Here is a 23,211-nt window from a genome sequence, read left to right on the forward strand (position 1 = left end):
TTATCTTGTCATTAAGGAGAAAAAGAAGACATGAATGAGTGTTGTCTAACCTCTCTGTGTTAGGGATGCGAGAACTACAAATTACAAGGAACCTGTGTAGTTAAGAATTTACTTCTCTGACAACTTTGGAGCTGGAATAATCACAGCACAAAAAAGCAAGAGGAATAAATAAGGCGAGGCATTTCTGCTTTGGAACTTGTTCTCATTAACCATGAGTAGGCAAGTAATTTTAGACAATCAGTAAATTTCTAGACTGGTCATCTTGGAGTGTTTTCCAGATCGGAGCAAAGGTGAACTTAAAAGAGAAACTGAACTTATATGTATGAACCAAATTTCTGTATTTCCACTACTTCAAAAAAAAGATCTAGACAAAGTGTGGCTGTGCCTAACCAGGAAAGTTATTATTCCTCTTTGAAAATACAAAATGTTAGAGAAAAGATATAATACTTGGTGTGCTCTAGTACACACATCAGTCCTTGAAAAATATCGGACCATCCAGTGTGTTTTGAATTTGACAAATAGTATTTGAGAATATAATTAATTCATTTCGTTCTTCTCCTTTTCTGTAGTGTTAAGTCTGAATCCCTGGGACCAATGGCATGGGAGCCCTATTTATCAAGTCAATGCAAAACTGACCTTCTGATTCTCTAATCAGAACTCACTCCCTAACAGTCACAGAATATTGCTGGCATACCTCCTCCTCTACCCCAAGTGTTAGGATGCCGTTCTCCCGGCTTCAATTCTTTATGTAATCCAAGCATTTGGTAACTGATCTTTCTCTTTTATCATTATCATTCTGACCCCTTCCTTGGTGTGGCTCTTGTTTCTTTCCTGCTTCCTGTCTCAACAAGTTTCAAGTTCATGTTTATTCTTGCCTGTTACAGATAATACTGAAGCAAATGCATTATGATCATCCTTCTAATTTTCATGTGTTCTATGGATCTATGGTAGTTCGAGACTATGGGCTAGTAACCACTTATCAAAGAGTGCATACCATGTGTGTTTTTCTGTGATTGGGTTACCTCACTCAGGGTGATATTTTCCATTGCCATCCATTTGCCTACGAATCTCATAAAGTCATTGTTTTTGAGACCTGAGTAATATTCCATTGTGTAGATGTACCACATTTTCTGTATCCATTCCTCTCTTCAAGGGCATCTGGGTCCTTTCCAGATTCTGACTATTATAAATAAGGTTGCTATGAACATAGTGGAGCATGTTTCTTTGTTATATGTTGGGGCATTTTTTGGGTATATGCCCAAGAGAGGTATAGCTGGTTCCTCAGGTAGTGCAGTGTCCAATTTTCTGAGGAACCTCCAGACTGATTTCCAGAGTGGTTGTACCAGTCTTCAATCCCACCATCAATGGAGGAGTGTTCCTCTTTCTCCACATCCTCGCCAACATCTGCTGTCTCTGGAGTTTTTCATCTTAGCCATTCTGACAGGTTCAAGGTGGAATCTTAAGGTTGTTTTGATTGGCATTTCCCTTATGACTAGAGATGTTCAACATTTCTTTAGGTGCTTCTCAGCCATTCAGCATTCCTCAACTGTGAATTCTTTGTTTACCTCTGAACCCCATTTTTAATAGGGTTATTTGTCTCCCTGCAGTTTAACTTCTTGAGTTCTTTGTATGTTTTGGATATAAGGCCTCTATCTGTTGTAGGATTGGTAAAGATCTTTTCCCAATCTGTTGATTGCTGGTTTGTCCTAACAGCAGTGTTCTTTGCCTTACAGAAGTTTTACAGTTTTTTTTTTTATTAACTTGAGTATTTCTTATATACATTTCAAGTGTTATTCCCTTTCCCGGTTTCCGGGCAAACATCCCCCTCCCCCCTCCCCTTCCTTATGGGTGTTCCCCTCCCAACCCTCCCCCCATTGCCGCCCTCCCCCCATAGACTAGTTCACTGGGGGTTCAGTCTTAGCAGGACCCAGGGCTTCCCCTTCCACTGGTGCTCTTACTAGGATATTCATTGCTACCTATGGGGTCAGAGTCCAGGGTCAGTCCATGTATAGTCTTTAGGTAGTGGCTTAGTCCCTGGAAGCTCTGGTTGCTTGGCATTGTTGTACTTTTGGGGTCTCGAGCCCCTTCAAGCTCTTCCAGTTCTTTCTCTGATTCCTTCAATAGGGGACCTATTCTCAGTTCAGTGGTTTGCTGCTGGCATTCGCCTCTATATTTGCTGTATTCTGGCTGTGTCTCTCAGGAGAGATCTACATCCGGCTCCTGTCGGTCTGCATTTCTTTGCTTCATCCATCTTGTCTAATTGGGTGGCTGTATATGTATGGGCCACATGTGGGGCAGGCTCTGAATGGGAGTTCCTTCAGTCTCTGTTTTAATCTTTGCCTCTCCCTTCCCTGCCAAGGGTATTCTTTTTCCTCATTTAAAGAAGGAGTGAAGCATTCACATTTTGATCATCCGTCTTGAGTTTCCTTTGTTATAGGGATCTAGGGTAATTCAAGCATTTGGGCTAATAGCCACTTATCAATGAGTGCATACCATGTATGTCTTTCTGTGATTGGGTTAGCTCACTCAGGTGGATATTTTCCAGTTCCAACCATTTGCCTACGAATTTCATAAACTCGTTGTTTTTGATAGCTGAGTAATATTCCATTGTGTAGATGTACCACATTTTCTGTATCCATTCCTCTGTTGAAGGGCATCTGGGTTCTTTCCATTTTCTGGCTATTATAAATAAGGCTGCGATGAACATAGTGGAGCACGTGTCTCTTTTATATGTTGAGGCATCTTTTGGGTATATGCCCAAGAGTGGTATAGCTGGATCCTCAGGCAGTTCAATGTCCAATTTTCTGAGGAACCTCCAGACTGATTTCCAGAATGGTTTTACCAGTCTGCAATCCCACCAACAATGGAGGAGTGTTCCTCTTTCTCCACATCCTCGCCAGCATCTGCTGTCACCTGAGTTTTTGATCTTAGCCAATCGCACTGGTGTGAGGTGAAATCTCAGGGTTGTTTTGATTTGCATTTCCCTTATGACTAAAGATGTTGAACATTTCTTTAGGTGTTTCTCAGCCATTCGGCATTCCTCAGCTGTGAATTCTTTGTTTAGCTCTGAACCCCATTTTTTAATAGGGTTATTTGTTTCCCTGCGGTCTAACTTCTTGAGTTCTTTGTATCTTTTGGATATAAGGCCTCTATCTGTTGTAGGATTGGTAAAGATCTTTTCCCAATCTGTTGGTTGCCGTTTTGTCCTAACCACAGTGTCCTTTGCCTTACAGAAGCTTTGCAGTTTTATGAGATCCCATTTGTCGATTCTTGATGTTAGAGCATAAGCCATTGGTGTTTTGTTCAGGAAAGTTTTTCCAGTGCCCATGTGTTCCAGATGCTTCCCTAGTTTTTCTTCTATTAGTTTGAGTGTGTCTGGTTTGATGTGGAGGTCCTTGATCCACTTGGACTTAAGCTTTGTACAGGGTGATAAGCATGGATCGATCTGCATTCTTCTACATGTTGCCCTCCAGTTGAACCAGCACCATTTGCTGAAAATGCTATCTTTTTTCCATTGGATGGTTTTGGCTCCTTTGTCAAAAATCAAGTGACCATAGGTGTGTGGGTTCATTTTTGTGTCTTCAATTCTATTCCATTGGTCTATCTGTCTGTCTCTGTACCAATACCATGCAGTTTTTATCACTATTGCTCTGTAATACTGCTTGAGTTCAGGGATAGTGATTCCCCCTGAAGTCCTTTTATTGTTGAGGATAGCTTTAGCTATCCTGGGTTTTTTGTTATTCCAGATGAATTTGCAAATTGTTCTGTCTAACACTTTGAAGCATTGGATTGTTATTTTGATGGGGATTGCATTGAATCTGTAGATTGCTTTTGGTAAAATGGCCATTTTTACTATATTAATCCTGCCAATCCATGAGCATGGGAGATCTTTCCATCTTCTGAGGTCTTCTTCAATTTCTTTCCTCAGTGTCTTGAAGTTCTTATTGTACAGGTCTTTTACTTGCTTGGTTAAAGTCACACCGAGGTACTTTATATTATTTGGGTCTATTATGAAGGGTGTCGTTTCCCTAATTTCTTTCTCGGCTTGTTTCTCTTTTGTATAGAGGAAGGCAACTGATTTATTTGAGTTAATTTTATACCCAGCCACTTTGCTGAAGTTGTTTATCAGCTTTAGTAGTTCTCTGGTGGAACTTTTGGGATCACTTAAATATACTATCATGTCATCTGCAAATAGTGATATTTTGACCTCTTCTTTTCCGATCTGTATCCCTTTGATCTCCTTTTGTTGTCTGATTGCTCTGGCTAGAACTTCAAGAACTATATTGAATAAGTAGGGAGAGAGTGGGCAGCCTTGTCTAGTCCCTGATTTTAGTGGGATTGCTTCAAGTTTCTCTCCATTTAGTTTAATGTTAGCAACTGGTTTGCTGTATATGGCTTTTACTATGTTTAGGTATGGGCCTTGAATTCCTATTCTTTCCAGGACTTTTATCATGAAGGGGTGTTGAATTTTGTCAAATGCTTTCTCAGCATCTAATGAAATGATCATGTGGTTCTGTTCTTTCAGTTTGTTTATATAATGGATCACGTTGATGGTTTTCCGTATATTAAACCATCCCTGCATGCCTGGGATGAAGCCTACTTGATCATTGTGGATGATTGTTTTGATGTGCTCTTGAATTTGGTTTGCCAGAATTTTATTGAGTATTTTTGCGTCGATATTCATAAGGGAAATTGGTCTGAAGTTCTCTTTCTTTGTTGTGTCTTTGTGTGGTTTAGGTATAAGAGTAATTGTGGCTTCGTAGAAGGAATTCGGTAGGGCTCCATCTGTTTCAATTTTGTGGAATAGTTTGGATAATATTGGTATGAGGTCTTCTATGAAGGTTTGATAGAATTCTGCACTAAACCCGTCTGGACCTGGGCTCTTTTTGGTTGGGAGACCTTTAATGACTGCTTCTACTTCCTTAGGAGTTATGGGGTTGTTTAACTGGTTTATCTGTTCCTGATTTAACTTCGATACCTGGTATCTGTCTAGGAAATTGTCCATTTCCTGAAGATTTTCAAGATTTGTTGAATATAGGTTTTTATAGTAAGATCTGATGATTTTTTGAATTTCCTCCGAATCTGTAGTTATGTCTCCCTTTTCATTTCTGATTTTGTTAATTTGGACACACTCTCTGTGTCCTCTCGTTAGTCTGGCTAAGGGTTTATCTATCTTGTTGATTTTCTCAAAGAACCAACTTTTGGTTCTGTTGATTCTTTCTATGGTCCTTTTTGTTTCTACTTGGTTGATTTCAGCTCTGAGTTTGATTATTTCCTGCCTTCTACTCCTCCTGGGTGTATTTGCTTCTTTTTGTTCTAGAGCTTTTAGGTGTGCTGTCAAGCTGCTGACATATATGCTCTTTCCTGTTTCTTTCTGCAGGCACTCAGCGCTATGAGTTTTCCTCTTAGCACAGCTTTCATTGTGTCCCATAAGTTTGAGTATGTTGTATCTTCATTTTCATTAAATTCTAAAAAGTTTTTAATTTCTTTCTTTATTTCTTCCTTGACCAGGTTATCATTGAGTAGAGCATTGTTCAATTTCCACGTATATGTGGGCATTCTTCCCTTATTGTTATTGAAGACCAGTTTTAGGCCGTGGTGGTCCGATAGCACGCATGGGATTATTTCTATCTTTCTGTACCTGTTGAGGCCCGTTTTTTGACCAATTATATGGTCAATTTTGGAGAAAGTACCATGAGGAGCTGAGAAGAAGGTATATCCTTTTGCTTTAGGATAGAATGTTCTATAAATATCTGTTAAGTCCATTTGGCTCATGAATTCTCTTAGTCTGTCTACATCACTGTTTAATTTCTGTTTCCATGATCTGTCCATTGATGAGAGTGGGGTGTTGAAATCTCCCACTATTATTGTGTGAGGTGCAATGTGTGTTTTGAGCTTTAGTAAGGTTTCTTTTACGTATGTAGGTGCCCTTGTATTTGGGGCATAGATATTTAGGATTGAGAGTTCATCTTGGTTGATTTTTCCTTTGATGAATATGAAGTGTACTTCCTTATCTTTTTTGATGACTTTTAGTTGGAAATTGATTTTATTTGATATTAGAATGGCTACTCCAGCTTGCTTCTTCTGACCATTTGCTTGGAAAGTTGTTTTCCAGCCTTTCACTCTGAGGTAGTGTCTGTCTTTGTCTCTGAGGTGTGTTTCCTGTAGGCAGCAGAATGCAGGGTCCTCGTTGCGTATCCAGTTTGTTAATCTATGTCTTTTTATTGGGGAGTTGAGGCCATTGATATTGAGAGATATTAAGGAATAGTGATTATTGCTTCCCGTTATATTCATATTTGGATGTGAGGTTATGTTTGTGTGCTTTCATTCTCTTTGTTTTGTTGCCAAGACGATTAGTTTCTTGCTTCTTCTAGGGTATAGCTTGCCTCCTTATGTTGGGCTTTACCATTTATTATCCTTTGTAGTGCTGGATTTGTAGAAAGATATTTTGTAAATTTGGTTTTCTCATGGAATATCTTGGTTTCTCCATCAATGTTAATTGAGAGTTTTGCTGGATACAGTAACCTGGGCTGGCATTTGTGTTCTCTTAGGGTCTGTATGACGTCAGTCCAGGATCTTCTGGCCTTCATAGTTTCTGGCGAGAAGTCTGGTGTGATTCTGGTAGGTCTGCCTTTATATGTTACTTGACCTTTCTCCCTTACTGCTTTTAAAATTCTTTCTTTATTTTGTGCGTTTGGTGTTTTGACTCTTATGTGACGGGAGGTGTTTCTTTTCTGGTCCAATCTATTTGGAGTTCTGTAGGCTTCTTGTATGCCTATGGGTATCTCTTTTTTTAGGTTAGGGAAGTTTTCTTCTATGATTTTGTTGAAGATATTTACTGGTCCTTTGAGCTGGGAGTCTTCACTCTCTTCTATACCTATTATCCTTAGGTTTGATCTTCTCATTGAGTCCTGGATTTCCTGTATGTTTTGGACCAGTAGCTTTTTCTGCTTTACATTATCTTTGACAGTTGAGTCAATGATTTCTATGGAATCTTCTGCTCCTGAGATTCTCTCTTCCATCTCTTGTATTCTGTTGGTGAAGCTTGTATCTACAGCTCCTTGTCTCTTCTTTTGGTTTTCTATATCCAGGGTTGTTTCCATGTGTTCTTTCTTGATTGCTTCTATTTCCATTTTTAATTCCTCCAACTGTTTGATTGTGTTTTCCTGGAATTCTTTCAGGGATTTTTGCGATTCCTCTCTGTAGGCTTTTACTTGTTTATTAATGTTTTCCTGTGCTTCCCTAAGTGTGTTCATGTCTTTCTTGAAGTCCTCCAGCATCATGATCAAATATGATTTTGAAACTAGATCTTGCTTTTCTGGTGTGTTTGGATATTCCATGTTTGTTTTGGTGGGAGAATTGGGCTCCGATGATGGCATGTAGTCTTGGTTTCTGTTGCTTGGGTTCCTGCGCTTGCCTCTCGCCATCAGATTATCTCTAGTGTTACTTTGTTCTGCTATTTCTGACAGTGGCTAGACTGTCCTATAAGCCTGTGTGTCAGGAGTGCTGTAGACCTGTTTTCCTCTCTTTCAGTCAGTTATGGGGACAGAGTGTTCTGCTTTCGGGCGTGTAGTTTTTCCTCTCTACAGGTCTTCAGCTGTTCCTGTGGGCCTGTGTCTTGAGTTCACCAGGCAGCTTTCTTGCAGCAGAAAATTTGGTCTTACCTGTGGTCCTGAGGCTCAGGTTTGCTCGTGGGGTGCTGCCCAGGGGCTCTCTGCAGCGGCAGCAACCAGGAAGACCTGTGCCGCCCCTTCCGGGAGCTTCAGTGCACCAGGGTTCCAGATGGTCTTTGGCTTTTTCCTCTGGCGTCCGAGATGTGTGTGCAGGGAGCAGTCTCTTCTGGTTTCCCAGGCTTGTCTGCCTCTCTGAAGGTTTATCTCTCCCTCCCACGGGATTTGGGTGCAGAGAACTGTTTATCCGGTCTGTTTCCTTCAGGGTCCGGCGGTGTCTCTGGCAGGGGTCCTGACGCTCCTGGGCCCTCCCCCACGGGAGCCCAGAGGCCTTATACAGTTTCCTCTTGGGCCAGGGATGTGGGCAGGGGTGAGCAGTGTTGGTGGTCTCTTCCGCTCTGCAGCCTCAGGAGTGCTCACCTGACCAGGCGGTTGGGTCTCTCTCTCACCGGGTCTGGGAGCAGAGAGCTGCTGCGGGCTGGGATCCGCGGGTCAAGTTTTACAGTTTTATGCGATCCCATTTGTCGATTCTTGATCTTAGAGCATAAGCCATTGGTGTTTTGTTCAGGAAATTTTCTCCAGTGCCCACGTGTTAGAGACACTTCCCCACTTTTATCTCTATTAGTTTGAGTGTATCTGGTTTGCTGTGGAGGTCCTTGATCCACTTGGACTTAGGTTTTCAACAGGGTGAGAAGAATGGATCAATCTGCATTCTTCTACAGGCTGACCTCCAGTTGAACCAGGACCATGTGCTGAAAAGGCTATCTTTTTTTCTTTTCTTTTTTTTTTTTAAAGGTAAAATTTTATTCACATAGACATTGACTTACAAATACATTTGCCTGTGATTTTATTCATGTATGAATGACTAGAGTCGGTTGCTGCAGGAGTCTGCCTCTGTTTCTTACATGAAAGCTGTGTATGTCCCACTGAAAGGTGTGCGTTTTTTTTTAAATTTATTTAATACTTAATAATAATTCTTTGGTTTCCGGGCAAACATCCCCCTCCCCCCTCCCCTTCCTTATGGGTGTTCCCCTCCCACCCCTCCCCCCATTGCCACCCTCCCCCCAACAGTCTAGTTCACTGGGGTTTCAGTCTTAGCAGGACCCAGGTCTTCCCCTTCCACTGGTGCTCTTACTAGGATATTCATTGCTACCTATGAGGTCAGAGTCCCGGGTCAGTCCATGTATAGTCTTTAGGTAGTGGCTTAGTCCCTGGAAGCTCTGGTTGCTTGGCATTGTTGTACATATGGGGTCTCGAACCCCTTCAAGCTCTTCCAGTTCTTTCTCTGATTCCTTCAACGGGGGTCCTATTCTCAGTTCAGTGGTTTGCTGCTGGCATTCGCCTCTGTATTTGCTGTATTCTGGCTGTGTCTCTCAGGAGCGATCTACATCCGGCTCCTGTCGGTCTGCACTTCTTTGCTTCATCCATCTTGTCTAATTGGGTGGCTGTATATGTATAGGCCACATGTGGGGCAGGCTCTGAATGGGAGTTCCTTCAGTCTCTGTTTTAATCTTTGCCTCTCTCTTCCCTGCCAAGGGTATTCTTGTTCCCCTTCTAGAGAAGGAGTGAAGCATTCACATTTTGATCCTCTGTCTTGAGTTTCATTTGTTCTAGGCATCTAGGGTAATTCCAGCTTTTGGGCTAATAGCCACTTATCAGTGAGTGCATACCATGTATGTCTTTCTGTGATTGGGTTAGCTCACTCAGGATGATATTTTCCAGTTCCAACCATTTGCCTACGAATTTCATAAAGCTGTTGTTTTTGATAGCTGAGTAATATTCCATTGTGTAGATGTACCACATTTTCTGTATCCATTCCTCTGTTGAAGGGCATCTGGGTTCTTTCCAGCTTCTGGCTATTATAAATAAGGCTGCGATGAACATAGTGGAGCACGTGTCTTTTTTATATGTTGGGGCATCTTTTTGGTATATGCCCAAGGGAGGTATAGCTGGATCCTCAGGCAGTTCAATGTCCAATTTTCTGAGGAACTTCCAGACTGATTTCCAGAATGGTTGTACCAGTCTGCAATCCCACCAACAGTGGAGAAGTGTTCCTCTTTCTCCGCATCCTCGCCAGCATCTGCTGTCACCTAGTTTTTGATCTTAGCCATTCTCACTGGTGTGAGGTGAAATCTCAGGGTTGTTTTGATTTGCATTTCCCTTATGACTAAAGATGTTGAACATTTCTTTAGGTGTTTCTCAGCCATTCGGCATTCCTCAGCTGTGAATTCTTTGTTTAGCTCTGAACCCCATTTTTAATAGGGTTATTTGTCTCCCTGCGGTCTAACTTCTTGAGTTCTTTGTATATTTTGGATATATGGCCTCTGTCTGTTGTAGGATTGGTAAAGATCATTTCCCAATCTGTTGGTTGCCGATTTGTCCTAACCACAGTGTCCTTTGCCTTACAGAAGCTTTGCAGTTTTATGAGATCCCATTTGTCGATTCTTGATCTTAGAGCATAAGCCATTGGTGTTTTGTTCAGGAAATTTTTTCCAGTGCCCATGTATTCCAGATGCTTCCCTAGTTTTTCTTCTATTAGTTTGAGTATATCTGGTTTGATGTGGAGGTCCTTGATCCACTTGGACTTAAGCTTTGTACAGGGTGATAAGCATGGATCAATCTGCATTCTTCTACATGTTGACCTCCAGTTGAACCAGCACCATTTGCTGAAAATGCTATCTTTTTTCCATTGGATGGTTTTGGCTCCTTTGTCAAAAATCGAGTGACCATAGGTATGTGGGTTCATTTCTGGGTCTTCAATTCTATTCCATTGGTCTATCTGTCTGTCTCTGTACCAATACCATGCAGTTTTTATCACTATTCCTCTGTAATACTGCTTGAATTCAGGGATAGTGATTCCCCCTGAAGTCCTTTATTGTTGAGGATAGCTTTAGCTATCCTGGGTTTTTTGTTATTCCAGATGAATTTGCAAATTGTTCTGTCTAACTCTTTTAAGAATTGGATTGGTATTTTGATGGGGATTGCATTGAACCTGTAGATTGCTTTTGGTAAAATGGCCATTTTTACTATATTAATCCTGCCAATCCATGAGCATGGGAGATCTTTCCATCTTCTGAGGTCTTCTTCAATTTCTTTCTTCAGTGTCTTGAAGTTCTTATTGTACAGATCTTTTACTTGCTTGGTTAAAGTCACACCGAGGTACTTTATATTATTTGGGTCTATTATGAAGGGTGTCGTTTCCCTAATTTCTTTCTCGGCTTGTTTCTCTTTTGTGTAGAGGAAGGCTACCAATTTATTTGAGTTAATTTTATACCCAGCCACTTTGCTGAAGTTGTTTATCAGCTGTAGTAGTTCTCTGGTGGAACTTTTGGGATCACTTAAATAAACTATCATATCATCTGCAAATAGTGATATTTTGACTTCTTCTTTTCCGATCTGTTTCCCCTTGACCTCCTTTTGTTGTCTGATTGCTCTGGCTAGAACTTCAAGAACTATGTTGAATAAGTAGGGAGAGAGTGGGCAGCCTTGTCTAGTCCCTGATTTTAGTGGGATTGCTTCAAGTTTCTCTCCATTTAGTTTAATGTTAGCAACTGGTTTGCTGTATATGGCTTTTACTATGTTTAGGCATGGGCCTTGAATTCCTATTCTTTCCAGGACTTTTATCATGAAGGGGTGTTGAATTTTGTCAAATGCTTTCTCAGCATCTAATGAAATGATCATGTGGTTTTGTTATTCAGTTTGTTTATATAATGGATCACGTTGATGGTTTTCTGTATATTAAACCATCCCTGCATGCCTGGGATGAAGCCTACTTGATCATGGTGGATGATTGTTTTGATGTGCTCTTGGATTCGGTTTGCCAGAATTTTATTGAGTATTTTTGCATCGATATTCATAAGGGAAATTGGTCTGAAGTTCTCTTTCTTTGTTGGGTCTTTGTGTGGTTTAGGTATAAGAGTAATTGTGGCTTCATAGAAGGAATTCGGGAGTGATCCATCTGTTTCAATTTGGTGGAATAGTTTGGATAATATTGGTACGAGGTCTTCTATGAAGGTTTGATAGAATTCTGCACTAAAGCCGTCTGGACCTGGGCTCTTTTTGTTGGGAGACCTTTAATGACTGCTTCTATTTCCTTAGGAGTTATGGGGTTGTTTAACTGGTTTATAGTTCCTAATTTAACTTCGGTACCTGGTATTTGTCTAGGAAATTGTCCATTTCCTGTAGATTTTCAAGATTTGTTGAATATAGGCTTTTATAGTAAGATCTGATGATTTTTTGAATTTCCTCTGAATCTGTAGTTATGTCTCCCTTTTCATTTCTGATTTTGTTAATTTGGACATACTCTCTGGGTCCTCTCGTTAGTCTGGCTAAGGGTTTATCTATCTTGTTGATTTTCTCAAAGAACCAACTTTTGGTTCTGTTGATTCTTTCTATGGTTCTTTTTGTTTCTACTTGGTTGATTTCAGCTCTGAGTTTGATTATTTCCTGCCTTCTACTCCTCCTGGGTGTATTTGCTTATTTTTGCTCTAGAGCTTTTAGGTGTGCTGTCAAGCTGCTCACATATGCTCTTTCCTGTTTCTTTCTGCAGGCACACAGCGCTATGAGTTTTCCTCTTAGCACAGCTTTCATTGTGTCCCATAAGTTTGGGTATGTTGTACCTTCATTTTCATTAAATTCTAAAAAGTTTTTAATTTCTTTCTTTATTTCTTCCTTGACTAGGTTATCATTGAGTAGAGCATTGTTCAATTTCCACGTAAATGTGGGCATTCTTCCCTTATTGTTTTTGAAGACCAGTTTTAGGCCATGGTTGTCTGATAGCACGCATGGGATTATTTCTACCTTTCTGTACCTGTTGAGGTCCGTTTTTTGACCAATTATATGGTCAATTTTGGAGAAAGTACCATGAGGAGCTGAGAAGAAGTTATACCCTTTGGTTTAGGATAGAATGTTCTGTAAATATCTGTTAAGTCCATTTGGCTCATGACTTCTCTTAGTCTGTCTACGTCTCTGTTTAATTTCTGTTTCCATGATCTGTCCATTGATGAGAGTGGGGTGTTGATATCTCCCACTATTATTGTGTGAGGTGCAATGTGTGTTTTGAGCTTTAGTAAGGTTTCTTTTACGTATGTAGGTGCCCTTGTATTTGGGGCATAGATATTTAGGATTGAGATTTCATCATGGTGGATTTTTCCTTTGATGAATATGAAGTGTCCTTCTTTATCTTTTTTTGATGACTTTTAATTGAAAATTTATTTTATTTGATATTAGAATGGCTATTCCAGCTTGCTTCTTCTGACCATTTGCTTGGAAAGTTCTTTTCTAGCCTTTCACTCTGAGGTAGTGTCTGTCTTTGTCTCTGAGGTGTGTTTCCTGTAGGCAGCAGAATGCAGGGTCCTCGTTGCGTATCCATTTTGTTAATCTATGTCTTTTTATTGGGGAGTTGACGCCATTGATGTTGAGAGATATTAAGGAATAGTGATTATTGCTTCCTGTTATATTCATATTTGGATGTGAGGTTATGTTTGTGTGCTTTTCTTCTCTTTGTTTTGTTGCCAAGACGATTAGTTTCTTGCTTCTTCTAGGGTATAGCTTGCCTCCTTATGTTGGGCTTTACCATTTATTATCCTTTGTAGTGCTGGATTTGTAGAAAGATATTGTGTAAATTTGGTTTTCTCATGGAATATCTTGGTTTCTCCATCTATGTTAATTGAGAGTTTTGCAGGATACAGTAACCTGGGCTGGCATTTGTGTTCTCTTAGGGTCTGTATGACATCTGTCCAGGATCTTCTGGCCTTCATAGTTTCTGGCGAAAAGTCTGGTGTGATTCTGGTAGGTCTGCCTTTATATGTTACTTGACCTTTTCCCCTTACTGCTTTTAAAATTCTTTCTTTATTTTGTGCGTTTGGTGTTTTGACTCTTATGTGACGGGAGGTGTTTCTTTTCTGGTCCAATCTATTTGGAGTTCTGTAGGCTTCTTGTATGCCTATGGGTATCTCTTTTTTTAGGTTAGGGAAGTTTTCTTCTATGATTTTGTTGAAGATATTTACTGGTCCTTTGAGCTGGGAGTCTTCACTCTCTTCTATACCTATTATCCTTAGGTTTGATCTTCTCATTGAGTCCTGGATTTCCTGTATGTTTTGGACCAGTAGCTTTTTCTGCTTTACATTATCTTTGACAGTTGAGTCAATGATTTCTATGGAATCTTCTGCTCCTGAGATTCTCTCTTCCATCTCTTGTATTCTGTTGGTGAAGCTTGTATCTACAGCTCCTTGTCTCTTCTTTTGGTTTTCTATATCCAGGGTTGTTTCCATGTGTTCTTTCTTGATTGCTTCTATTTCCATTTTTAATTCCTCCAACTGTTTGATTGTGTTTTCCTGGAATTCTTTCAGGGATTTTTGCGATTCCTCTCTGTAGGCTTTTACTTGTTTATTAATGTTTTCCTGTGCTTCCCTAAGTGTGTTCATGTCTTTCTTGAAGTCCTCCAGCATCATGATCAAATATGATTTTGAAACTAGATCTTGCTTTTCTGGTGTGTTTGGATATTCCATGTTTGTTTTGGTGGGAGAATTGGGCTCCGATGATGGCATGTAGTCTTGGTTTCTGTTGCTTGGGTTCCTGCGCTTGCCTCTCGCCATCAGATTATCTCTAGTGTTACTTTGTTCTGCTATTTCTGACAGTGGCTAGACTGTCCTATAAGCCTGTGTGTCAGGAGTGCTGTAGACCTGTTTTCCTCTCTTTCAGTCAGTTATGGGGACAGAGTGTTCTGCTTTCGGGCGTGTAGTTTTTCCTCTCTACAGGTCTTCAGCTGTTCCTGTGGGCCTGTGTCTTGAGTTCACCAGGCAGCTTTCTTGCAGCAGAAAATTTGGTCTTACCTGTGGTCCTGAGGCTCAGGTTTGCTCGTGGGGTGCTGCCCAGGGGCTCTCTGCAGCGGCAGCAACCAGGAAGACCTGTGCCGCCCCTTCCGGGAGCTTCAGTGCACCAGGGTTCCAGATGGTCTTTGGCTTTTTCCTCTGGCGTCCGAGATGTGTGTGCAGGGAGCAGTCTCTTCTGGTTTCCCAGGCTTGTCTGCCTCTCTGAAGGTTTATCTCTCCCTCCCACAGGATTTGGGTGCAGAGAACTGTTTATCCGGTCTGTTTCCTTCAGGGTCCGGCGGTGTCTCTGGCAGGGGTCCTGACGCTCCTGGGCCCTCCCCCACGGGAGCCCAGAGGCCTTATACAGTTTCCTCTTGGGCCAGGGATGTGGGCAGGGGTGAGCAGTGTTGGTGGTCTCTTCCGCTCTGCAGCCTCAGGAGTGCTCACCTGACCAGGCGGTTGGGTCTCTCTCTCACCGGGTCTGGGAGCAGAGAGCTGCTGCGGGCTGGGATCCGCGGGTCAAGTTTTACAGTTTTATGCGATCCCATTTGTCGATTCTTGATCTTAGAGCATAAGCCATTGGTGTTTTGTTCAGGAAATTTTCTCCAGTGCCCACGTGTTAGAGACACTTCCCCACTTTTATCTCTATTAGTTTGAGTGTATCTGGTTTGCTGTGGAGGTCCTTGATCCACTTGGACTTAGGTTTTCAACAGGGTGAGAAGAATGGATCAATCTGCATTCTTCTACAGGCTGACCTCCAGTTGAACCAGGACCATGTGCTGAAAAGGCTATCTTTTTTTCTTTTCTTTTTTTTTTTAAAGGTAAAATTTTATTCACATAGACATTGACTTACAAATACATTTGCCTGTGATTTTATTCATGTATGAATGACTAGAGTCGGTTGCTGCAGGAGTCTGCCTCTGTTTCTTACATGAAAGCTGTGTATGTCCCACTGAAAGGTGTGCGTTTTTTTTTAAATTTATTTAATACTTAATAATAATTCTTTGGTTTCCGGGCAAACATCCCCCTCCCCCCTCCCCTTCCTTATGGGTGTTCCCCTCCCACCCCTCCCCCCATTGCCACCCTCCCCCCAACAGTCTAGTTCACTGGGGTTTCAGTCTTAGCAGGACCCAGGGCTTCCCCTTCCACTGGTGCTCTTACTAGGATATTCATTGCTACCTATGAGGTCAGAGTCCCGGGTCAGTCCATGTATAGTCTTTAGGTAGTGGCTTAGTCCCTGGAAGCTCTGGTTGCTTGGCATTGTTGTACATATGGGGTCTCGAACCCCTTCAAGCTCTTCCAGTTCTTTCTCTGATTCCTTCAACGGGGGTCCTATTCTCAGTTCAGTGGTTTGCTGCTGGCATTCGCCTCTGTATTTGCTGTATTCTGGCTGTGTCTCTCAGGAGCGATCTACATCCGGCTCCTGTCGGTCTGCACTTCTTTGCTTCATCCATCTTGTCTAATTGGGTGGCTGTATATGTATAGGCCACATGTGGGGCAGGCTCTGAATGGGAGTTCCTTCAGTCTCTGTTTTAATCTTTGCCTCTCTCTTCCCTGCCAAGGGTATTCTTGTTCCCCTTCTAGAGAAGGAGTGAAGCATTCACATTTTGATCCTCTGTCTTGAGTTTCATTTGTTCTAGGCATCTAGGGTAATTCCAGCATTTGGGCTAATAGCCACTTATCAGTGAGTGCATACCATGTATGTCTTTCTGTGATTGGGTTAGCTCACTCAGGATGATATTTTCCAGTTCCAACCATTTGCCTACGAATTTCATAAAGCTGTTGTTTTTGATAGCTGAGTAATATTCCATTGTGTAGATGTACCACATTTTCTGTATCCATTCCTCTGTTGAAGGGCATCTGGGTTCTTTCCAGCTTCTGGCTATTATAAATAAGGCTGCGATGAACATAGTGGAGCACGTGTCTTTTTTATATGTTGGGGCATCTTTTTGGTATATGCCCAAGGGAGGTATAGCTGGATCCTCAGGCAGTTCAATGTCCAATTTTCTGAGGAACTTCCAGACTGATTTCCAGAATGGTTGTACCAGTCTGCAATCCCACCAACAGTGGAGAAGTGTTCCTCTTTCTCCGCATCCTCGCCAGCATCTGCTGTCACCTAGTTTTTGATCTTAGCCATTCTCACTGGTGTGAGGTGAAATCTCAGGGTTGTTTTGATTTGCATTTCCCTTATGACTAAAGATGTTGAACATTTCTTTAGGTGTTTCTCAGCCATTCGGCATTCCTCAGCTGTGAATTCTTTGTTTAGCTCTGAACCCCATTTTTAATAGGGTTATTTGTCTCCCTGCGGTCTAACTTCTTGAGTTCTTTGTATATTTTGGATATATGGCCTCTGTCTGTTGTAGGATTGGTAAAGATCATTTCCCAATCTGTTGGTTGCCGATTTGTCCTAACCACAGTGTCCTTTGCCTTACAGAAGCTTTGCAGTTTTATGAGATCCCATTTGTCGATTCTTGATCTTAGAGCATAAGCCATTGGTGTTTTGTTCAGGAAATTTATTCCAGTGCCCATGTATTCCAGATGCTTCCCTAGTTTTTCTTCTATTAGTTTGAGTATATCTGGTTTGATGTGGAGGTCCTTGATCCACTTGGACTTAAGCTTTGTACAGGGTGATAAGCATGGATCAATCTGCATTCTTCTACATGTTGACCTCCAGTTGAACCAGCACCATTTGCTGAAAATGCTATCTTTTTTCCATTGGATGGTTTTGGCTCCTTTGTCAAAAATCGAGTGACCATAGGTATGTGGGTTCATTTCTGGGTCTTCAATTCTATTCCATTGGTCTATCTGTCTGTCTCTGTACCAATACCATGCAGTTTTTATCACTATTCCTCTGTAATACTGCTTGAATTCAGGGATAGTGATTCCCCCTGAAGTCCTTTATTGTTGAGGATAGCTTTAGCTATCCTGGGTTTTTTGTTATTCCAGATGAATTTGCAAATTGTTCTGTCTAACTCTTTTAAGAATTGGATTGGTATTTTGATGGGGATTGCATTGAACCTGTAGATTGCTTTTGGTAAAATGGCCATTTTTACTATATTAATCCTGCCAATCCATGAGCATGGGAGATCTTTCCATCTTCTGAGGTCTTCTTCAATTTCTTTCCTCAGTGTCTTGAAGTTCTTATTGTACAGATCTTTTACTTGCTTGGTTAAAGTCACACCGAGGTACTTTATATTATTTGGGTCTATTATGAAGGGTGTCGTTTCCCTAATTTCTTTCTCGGCTTGTTTCCCTTTTGTGTAGAGGAAGGCTACCAATTTATTTGAGTTAATTTTATACCCAGCCACTTTGCTGAAGTTGTTTATCAGCTGTAGTAGTTCTCTGGTGGAACTTTTGGGATCACTTAAATAAACTATCATATCATCTGCAAATAGTGATATTTTGACTTCTTCTTTTCCGATCTGTTTCCCCTTGACCTCCTTTTGTTGTCTGATTGCTCTGGCTAGAACTTCAAGAACTATGTTGAATAAGTAGGGAGAGAGTGGGCAGCCTTGTCTAGTCCCTGATTTTAGTGGGATTGCTTCAAGTTTCTCTCCATTTAGTTTAATGTTAGCAACTGGTTTGCTGTATATGGCTTTTACTATGTTTAGGTATGGGCCTTGAATTCCTATTCTTTCCAGGACTTTTATCATGAAGGGGTGTTGAATTTTGTCAAATGCTTTCTCAGCATCTAATGAAATGATCATGTGGTTTTGTTATTCAGTTTGTTTATATAATGGATCACGTTGATGGTTTTCTGTATATTAAACCATCCCTGCATGCCTGGGATGAAGCCTACTTGATCATGGTGGATGATTGTTTTGATGTGCTCTTGAATTTGGTTTGCCAGAATTTTATTGAGTATTTTTGCATCGATATTCATAAGGGAAATTGGTCTGAAGTTCTCTTTCTTTGTTGGGTCTTTGTGTGGTTTAGGTATAAGAGTAATTGTGGCTTCATAGAAGGAATTCGGGAGTGATCCATCTGTTTCAATTTGGTGGAATAGTTTGGATAATATTGGTACGAGGTCTTCTATGAAGGTTTGATAGAATTCTGCACTAAAGCCGTCTGGACCTGGGCTCTTTTTGTTGGGAGACCTTTAATGACTGCTTCTATTTCCTTAGGAGTTATGGGGTTGTTTAACTGGTTTATAGTTCCTAATTTAACTTCGGTACCTGGTATTTGTCTAGGAAATTGTCCATTTCCTGTAGATTTTCAAGATTTGTTGAATATAGGCTTTTATAGTAAGATCTGATGATTTTTTGAATTTCCTCTGAATCTGTAGTTATGTCTCCCTTTTCATTTCTGATTTTGTTAATTTGGACATACTCTCTGGGTCCTCTCGTTAGTCTGGCTAAGGGTTTATCTATCTTGTTGATTTTCTCAAAGAACCAACTTTTGGTTCTGTTGATTCTTTCTATGGTTCTTTTTGTTTCTACTTGGTTGATTTCAGCTCTGAGTTTGATTATTTCCTGCCTTCTACTCCTCCTGGGTGTATTTGCTTATTTTTGCTCTAGAGCTTTTAGGTGTGCTGTCAAGCTGCTCACATATGCTCTTTCCTGTTTCTTTCTGCAGGCACACAGCGCTATGAGTTTTCCTCTTAGCACAGCTTTCATTGTGTCCCATAAGTTTGGGTATGTTGTACCTTCATTTTCATTAAATTCTAAAAAGTTTTTAATTTCTTTCTTTATTTCTTCCTTGACTAGGTTATCATTGAGTAGAGCATTGTTCAATTTCCACGTAAATGTGGGCATTCTTCCCTTATTGTTTTTGAAGACCAGTTTTAGGCCATGGTTGTCTGATAGCACGCATGGGATTATTTCTACCTTTCTGTACCTGTTGAGGTCCGTTTTTTGACCAATTATATGGTCAATTTTGGAGAAAGTACCATGAGGAGCTGAGAAGAAGTTATACCCTTTGGTTTAGGATAGAATGTTCTGTAAATATCTGTTAAGTCCATTTGGCTCATGACTTCTCTTAGTCTGTCTACGTCTCTGTTTAATTTCTGTTTCCATGATCTGTCCATTGATGAGAGTGGGGTGTTGATATCTCCCACTATTATTGTGTGAGGTGCAATGTGTGTTTTGAGCTTTAGTAAGGTTTCTTTTACGTATGTAGGTGCCCTTGTATTTGGGGCATAGATATTTAGGATTGAGATTTCATCATGGTGGATTTTTCCTTTGATGAATATGAAGTGTCCTTCTTTATCTTTTTTTGATGACTTTTAATTGAAAATTTATTTTATTTGATATTAGAATGGCTATTCCAGCTTGCTTCTTCTGACCATTTGCTTGGAAAGTTCTTTTCTAGCCTTTCACTCTGAGGTAGTGTCTGTCTTTGTCTCTGAGGTGTGTTTCCTGTAGGCAGCAGAATGCAGGGTCCTCGTTGCGTATCCATTTTGTTAATCTATGTCTTTTTATTGGGGAGTTGACGCCATTGATGTTGAGAGATATTAAGGAATAGTGATTATTGCTTCCTGTTATATTCATATTTGGATGTGAGGTTATGTTTGTGTGCTTTTCTTCTCTTTGTTTTGTTGCCAAGACGATTAGTTTCTTGCTTCTTCTAGGGTATAGCTTGCCTCCTTATGTTGGGCTTTACCATTTATTATCCTTTGTAGTGCTGGATTTGTAGAAAGATATTGTGTAAATTTGGTTTTCTCATGGAATATCTTGGTTTCTCCATCTATGTTAATTGAGAGTTTTGCAGGATACAGTAACCTGGGCTGGCATTTGTGTTCTCTTAGGGTCTGTATGACATCTGTCCAGGATCTTCTGGCCTTCATAGTTTCTGGCGAAAAGTCTGGTGTGATTCTGGTAGGTCTGCCTTTATATGTTACTTGACCTTTTCCCCTTACTGCTTTTAAAATTCTTTCTTTATTTTGTGCGTTTGGTGTTTTGACTCTTATGTGACGGGAGGTGTTTCTTTTCTGGTCCAATCTATTTGGAGTTCTGTAGGCTTCTTGTATGCCTATGGGTATCTCTTTTTTTAGGTTAGGGAAGTTTTCTTCTATGATTTTGTTGAAGATATTTACTGGTCCTTTGAGCTGGGAGTCTTCACTCTCTTCTATACCTATTATCCTTAGGTTTGATCTTCTCATTGAGTCCTGGATTTCCTGTATGTTTTGGACCAGTAGCTTTTTCTGCTTTACATTATCTTTGACAGTTGAGTCAATGATTTCTATGGAATCTTCTGCTCCTGAGATTCTCTCTTCCATCTCTTGTATTCTGTTGGTGAAGCTTGTATCTACAGCTCCTTGTCTCTTCTTTTGGTTTTCTATATCCAGGGTTGTTTCCATGTGTTCTTTCTTGATTGCTTCTATTTCCATTTTTAATTCCTCCAACTGTTTGATTGTGTTTTCCTGGAATTCTTTCAGGGATTTTTGCGATTCCTCTCTGTAGGCTTTTACTTGTTTATTAATGTTTTCCTGTGCTTCCCTAAGTGTGTTCATGTCTTTCTTGAAGTCCTCCAGCATCATGATCAAATATGATTTTGAAACTAGATCTTGCTTTTCTGGTGTGTTTGGATATTCCATGTTTGTTTTGGTGGGAGAATTGGGCTCCGATGATGGCATGTAGTCTTGGTTTCTGTTGCTTGGGTTCCTGCGCTTGCCTCTCGCCATCAGATTATCTCTAGTGTTACTTTGTTCTGCTATTTCTGACAGTGGCTAGACTGTCCTATAAGCCTGTGTGTCAGGAGTGCTGTAGACCTGTTTTCCTCTCTTTCAGTCAGTTATGGGGACAGAGTGTTCTGCTTTCGGGCGTGTAGTTTTTCCTCTCTACAGGTCTTCAGCTGTTCCTGTGGGCCTGTGTCTTGAGTTCACCAGGCAGCTTTCTTGCAGCAGAAAATTTGGTCTTACCTGTGGTCCTGAGGCTCAGGTTTGCTCGTGGGGTGCTGCCCAGGGGCTCTCTGCAGCGGCAGCAACCAGGAAGACCTGTGCCGCCCCTTCCGGGAGCTTCAGTGCACCAGGGTTCCAGATGGTCTTTGGCTTTTTCCTCTGGCGTCCGAGATGTGTGTGCAGGGAGCAGTCTCTTCTGGTTTCCCAGGCTTGTCTGCCTCTCTGAAGGTTTATCTCTCCCTCCCACGGGATTTGGGTGCAGAGAACTGTTTATCCGGTCTGTTTCCTTCAGGGTCCGGCGGTGTCTCTGGCAGGGGTCCTGACGCTCCTGGGCCCTCCCCCACGGGAGCCCAGAGGCCTTATACAGTTTCCTCTTGGGCCAGGGATGTGGGCAGGGGTGAGCAGTGTTGGTGGTCTCTTCCGCTCTGCAGCCTCAGGAGTGCTCACCTGACCAGGCGGTTGGGTCTCTCTCTCACCGGGTCTGGGAGCAGAGAGCTGCTGCGGGCTGGGATCCGCGGGTCAAGTTTTACAGTTTTATGCGATCCCATTTGTCGATTCTTGATCTTAGAGCATAAGCCATTGGTGTTTTGTTCAGGAAATTTTCTCCAGTGCCCACGTGTTAGAGACACTTCCCCACTTTTATCTCTATTAGTTTGAGTGTATCTGGTTTGCTGTGGAGGTCCTTGATCCACTTGGACTTAGGTTTTCAACAGGGTGAGAAGAATGGATCAATCTGCATTCTTCTACAGGCTGACCTCCAGTTGAACCAGGACCATGTGCTGAAAAGGCTATCTTTTTTTCTTTTCTTTTTTTTTTTAAAGGTAAAATTTTATTCACATAGACATTGACTTACAAATACATTTGCCTGTGATTTTATTCATGTATGAATGACTAGAGTCGGTTGCTGCAGGAGTCTGCCTCTGTTTCTTACATGAAAGCTGTGTATGTCCCACTGAAAGGTGTGCGTTTTTTTTTAAATTTATTTAATACTTAATAATAATTCTTTGGTTTCCGGGCAAACATCCCCCTCCCCCCTCCCCTTCCTTATGGGTGTTCCCCTCCCACCCCTCCCCCCATTGCCACCCTCCCCCCAACAGTCTAGTTCACTGGGGTTTCAGTCTTAGCAGGACCCAGGGCTTCCCCTTCCACTGGTGCTCTTACTAGGATATTCATTGCTACCTATGAGGTCAGAGTCCCGGGTCAGTCCATGTATAGTCTTTAGGTAGTGGCTTAGTCCCTGGAAGCTCTGGTTGCTTGGCATTGTTGTACATATGGGGTCTCGAACCCCTTCAAGCTCTTCCAGTTCTTTCTCTGATTCCTTCAACGGGGGTCCTATTCTCAGTTCAGTGGTTTGCTGCTGGCATTCGCCTCTGTATTTGCTGTATTCTGGCTGTGTCTCTCAGGAGCGATCTACATCCGGCTCCTGTCGGTCTGCACTTCTTTGCTTCATCCATCTTGTCTAATTGGGTGGCTGTATATGTATAGGCCACATGTGGGGCAGGCTCTGAATGGGAGTTCCTTCAGTCTCTGTTTTAATCTTTGCCTCTCTCTTCCCTGCCAAGGGTATTCTTGTTCCCCTTCTAGAGAAGGAGTGAAGCATTCACATTTTGATCCTCTGTCTTGAGTTTCATTTGTTCTAGGCATCTAGGGTAATTCCAGCATTTGGGCTAATAGCCACTTATCAGTGAGTGCATACCATGTATGTCTTTCTGTGATTGGGTTAGCTCACTCAGGATGATATTTTCCAGTTCCAACCATTTGCCTACGAATTTCATAAAGCTGTTGTTTTTGATAGCTGAGTAATATTCCATTGTGTAGATGTACCACATTTTCTGTATCCATTCCTCTGTTGAAGGGCATCTGGGTTCTTTCCAGCTTCTGGCTATTATAA

General features: G+C 41.4%; 1 protein-coding gene across 1 annotated transcript in view; it reads left to right on the top strand.

Annotated features, from left to right (window-relative positions):
• LOC120101826 (zinc finger protein 431-like) overlaps positions 1-23,211 on the top strand; it is an 85,747-nt gene that overhangs the window by 9,123 nt on the left and 53,413 nt on the right. The window lies entirely within an intron of this gene.

Source organism: Rattus norvegicus, chromosome 3 (genome assembly GCF_036323735.1).
Source record: "Rattus norvegicus strain BN/NHsdMcwi chromosome 3, GRCr8, whole genome shotgun sequence".
Classification (NCBI taxonomy): domain Eukaryota; kingdom Metazoa; phylum Chordata; class Mammalia; order Rodentia; family Muridae; genus Rattus; species Rattus norvegicus.